Below are 4,743 nucleotides of genomic sequence, written 5' to 3'. Positions count from 1 at the left end.
TTATTCGTAATTTTTATCAGTTTGAAATCAAGATTATGGATAGATATTTATATATGGTAGTTTAGATAATATAGTTAATTTATATGCGATATTTTATTTTACATTTTATTTCCTGTTGTATAGATGAAGATCAGCTTAACGCAAGAGAATGGCTGCTATATGGAAGATCTCCAATCGACTTGCTACGTCTGAAATGGGATGCTTGCTACGTATTGCGAAGGAGTGATATAGATAATGCGAAAGATCTTGTAGAGATCTTGCATCTGTATCCTATTTTCAAAGACCCAAAAGCAGCATTTCTAGTAATTGTTTTATTGGACAAACATATTAGTCATATTTTCAAAACATTAACTATTTACAGATTGAGCTTGATTTCGAAAAGATGTTTCCTGGAACGACAAGCAACTTCTACACCTGGTTTCCTATGTTACATCAGAAATTGAACAATCTGATCAAAAGTGCGGTATCAAAAGACAAGGCATATCAACCGTTATACGAGGCATATCAGAAGGCAACTGACGGACAACGAAAAGATTATTATCTATGCATGCTGCTGCCGGTAATTATACAAACGAACTATCGGGTTAAAGGCAGCTGGAAACCTTCTGTAAAAGAGACGCAAGATAGTTTCATTTTGGAAGTGCAGGTGAGCTGAATAACTTATTTTAATTCGACTATGATGAAGAATAAAACTACATTCAAAGACATAATTCTGTTATGGAAAATCGTAGTCATGTACAATTCGTTCTAGATGTGACCTGTCAAATCTCGTTATCTTTTGTTTACGGTAACAACGCTCAATATTATAATATACAAAATAGTGGCAATTTTACATATGGTAATTGTTGCGACTGCAACAAAAAAAGGCAAATTCCGGATCTTTGAACGATGTTTATTTGGGCTGACATTCTCGACACGCCGTTAAAAAACTCCTGACGAATAGTTGATTCAAACAGTAGCATAAGTTTATGTTGTGCGTAGTGGAACTTGTAAGCCATGATTATCTGATTATTGAAATATTTCATGAAATAATCCAAGATTGCCTTGGTGATCACGACGTTTAATAAGGATAACAATTAATCAGTGGTTTACGCTGTTAGGTGAATCCCCCTATTGTGTTTTTGGTTAGGTTTAGTTCACATTAGTTGAATATGCTCCGAAATACCTGTCTTGGGAGACAAGAGATTTCTACTGCTGGCTGGTATTTGTAATCTTAGTTTTTTGTGATAATAATCTGTCTTTTGTGTTCAAATTTATTTGAAAAACTATAGCTTTTAGCATCGTAATTCATGTGCACCAACTTGAGCTAATTCATGTAATACCAGATGTTTTACTAAATAAATTCATGTTACCACGATAGTTTGAAGCAATTTTTAAGTCATTATAAGGTATATTTTAAGGAGAAAATAGTTTTTAAAGGAATCAAAATTCAAACATAAAGTTTTGCTTTGATATCAAGAGCTGATTGCGATTTTCGAGGAGTTACTTCAAGTTAGTAAACATAAGATCCCCATTGAAGAACCACCATCGAATAGTTTTGATATTAGGTTCATTGTAATAAATTATTCACGAGTTGAAAAGTATGCAACAAATTCAGCTTCTATTTGTCACCAACAAAAAAAAGTCGAGATCATGTATTTATCTGTTACAAGTTGGAATAAAGAATGATTGCCTTGCCTTCTTTCTTGCTTAATGTTTACCCAAGTAACACACATGTTATATATAAGTTACGACAGCGCAAGTTTTGGTTGTATAGAAGTTTATTTTACGTTATTTCAACACAATGCCAGAATTACGTAAAATAAACTTCTATACAACCAAAACTTGCGCTGTCGTAACATTATTATAACATGTGTGTTGCTTGGGTAGTGTCTCTTTTGTCTGGCATATTTTTGCCCGTGCAGTTGAATCCCGGATTTTTTCGCCTAGCAAAGTTGGATTTTTCTCCAAATCCGTGCGTTGGACCTAACTTCGGAAGTGGTGCGCTGTATAGCGGACCAGATTTACTATACAGCGTACCACTTCCGAAGTTAGGTCCGATGCATGGATCTGGAGAAAAATCCAACTTCACTAGTCGAAAGCTCCGATTTTCAACTAAATTGAGAATATATTCCCTGGCTGGCAATATTCCTAACCGAAACTGTTAGACCTGCAATTCCAACCAATCCAGTAAAAAGATTGGTTGGAACGCCCGAACCAGTTCGAAGAAGTGTTAGAAGTTCTATGTTATGAACAAATTCTAGGGTTGTCCGTTGCAAGGCTTTATGGTGGGTGGGTGGTATGTTTGAGATGAAACACAAGTATTTCAAAAAAATCACAACCATACCTGCATCAAGAAAGAACATTTCCCTGACCATTGTAATCAAGGATCAATTTAAAATGGCATACAACGTGATGACAAAAAGAATAAACTTTGGACCGTTACTGTAACAGCTCACCGAAGGAATTAGGTTTTATCAAAATACTATTGTTCGAATGCTACGACATGTTATGTTAGGAAAAACGCCAATCAAGTCAGGAAGCACATTGATTATCAAATCCGAAAACTATGTTTTCAACGAAGTAGGACATATTATAAAAAACAATTTAGTATGTATTATTGCCCATCGTGAATTAAATTAGCTTACTGATATTTTTCTCGTTTTTACATATTCTCTGTAGGATTCACGATGTTTTTGGACAAGCTTTAATTTAATTCATTTATGTATAGATAGATAGATATGTTCAAAATAACGCAGAGTTTTACCGTTTATCAATGTTGTCTTTGAATGTAACTTTATTGCTTTATAAATAATGCTTTATAACTTTATTATTTTCTTTTCTTTTTATATAGACACCTGGCGATATAGAAGTAAAAATAGAACAGCGACTGAAATCACTTAAAGAGAAATTTGGAGAAACGTCCCTCCAACCACAAATTATCGCTGTGGGCACCGATGAGTCACTGAGGGCCGCATTGGTAATTTTTGGAGGAGCAGAATATGCAGCGGAAAACATTGTGCATGCTGTGTGCATGTGCATGCATATTACATATGTGCTTAATTTGCAATATGCTCCGGACTGCAAACCACTATGGCTGTTCATACAGTCATATTTATTTAAAATTCCAGCGTCCATTGTAGAGCTTCCGAAGAGCACACGGGACATGCTGAAGGCCATCGACAACTAATCGATTAGTTTTTTTCTTGATTTCTTTTAATTAACTCCAATATCGAATTTGGAAAATACAAATAATGAACTCAAACTCAAAAATTGTTTAAAATGAATAATGAAATAGTGATGTTCGACGTATCCGTTTCCAAAATTCAAACTTTTATAATATTATTATTAATCTAGGTTCAAATAGAAACATAAGCAATGCGCACTCGAAATTATGATTTCAGATCACAAAAACGTGATTTGATTTCATGGCCCTAGTAAAACTAACCAAAATCATAAGCAATGCGCACCCGAAATCTTGATTCCAAATCCCCAGAACATGATTTGAAATCATGGTCCTATCAAACAAACTAAAATTTAAAAAAAAATGCGCACCCTTAATTATGATTCCGGATCTCAAACACATGATTTCAAATCATGGTCCTAGCAAACCGACTAGAGCCATAAATGTTGCGCACCCGAAATCATGATTCCAAATCCCAAGAACATGATTCAGCTTCATGATCATTGCGAAAACATAACGCTTTGGTTGCGTTACGGGAAAATAAAACATGATATCATGATCTGGAATCATGGTGTATTTTCATAAAGTGAAAAAACACTAGGCTCCAGAAATCATGAGTCAAAATCGCGATTTAGGGAGCAGATTTTTACCCGTGCACATTTTCCAGAACACGTTCAAGTACGTTTACGTCGCAGATTTCATTCAGCTCCCGGTAATTTCATCCGAACAAATACATTTGTAATATCATACAGAACAGTACGATCTACTTTCTACGCCACACAAGTGGTAACCGCTTTCTTGTTCGTCTGATTTCACCATGCTCACATCTTTGTTCCTATTGTATCTCACAACCTTTCAACCACTAACAGATCACCTACCATTGAAGACATTGTTTGTCAGCTAGACACCATTCTGAAGCATTTAGCAAAAGCAGATGCCGCTTAAGCCCATCAGCTTTTAGCTGGATCGTGAATCCACCTACCACGACGCTGGTTCTGTCTCATAAAGCTTTTAAGTACCGGCCTTAAGTCAATATAAAGAGCATGCTCAACACCTCGAAATTAACGTGCGGACAATTCATGCCCGTTCTCCGGTTGTGAGAATATTAAATGCCATCCTATTCTCGGGTGTCAAACCAAGATCGCATTATCACACCAACTCTTTTGACTTTTCAAATACACACCATCCCACACACTTCCGCAATCCCTGGGACATCGTCGTCGACAATGACGACAACGACGGCCCGGCAGCACCACAGAAGCCAAGAAGGCGCAAAGATTCATTCATTATGAAAACTGTTTCACGCCTCGTTTCAATTCATATTCAAGCATTAATAACAATGGAACAACTACGTCGAGTCCCGAGCCGCATCCCCATCTGGGTATCTGGATGGGTTCGGGTGCGCAGGATAAATACGACATTGGGTGGCCGGGGGGAAGTGGAGATGTGCGAGGACAAATGTCGGGGAAGCAGCTTGACACTGGAAAATATATGACAAGGCTTCAACAACCGGACCAAGTCAGCCAGCCAGCCAGCCAGCCAGCCAGCTAGCACCGCGGCGTAACGAGGCGGTTTAGTTC

Source organism: Aedes albopictus, chromosome 1 (assembly GCF_035046485.1).
Source record: "Aedes albopictus strain Foshan chromosome 1, AalbF5, whole genome shotgun sequence".
Taxonomy (NCBI): domain Eukaryota; kingdom Metazoa; phylum Arthropoda; class Insecta; order Diptera; family Culicidae; genus Aedes; species Aedes albopictus.
Note: the sequence above shows the minus strand (reverse complement) of the source record.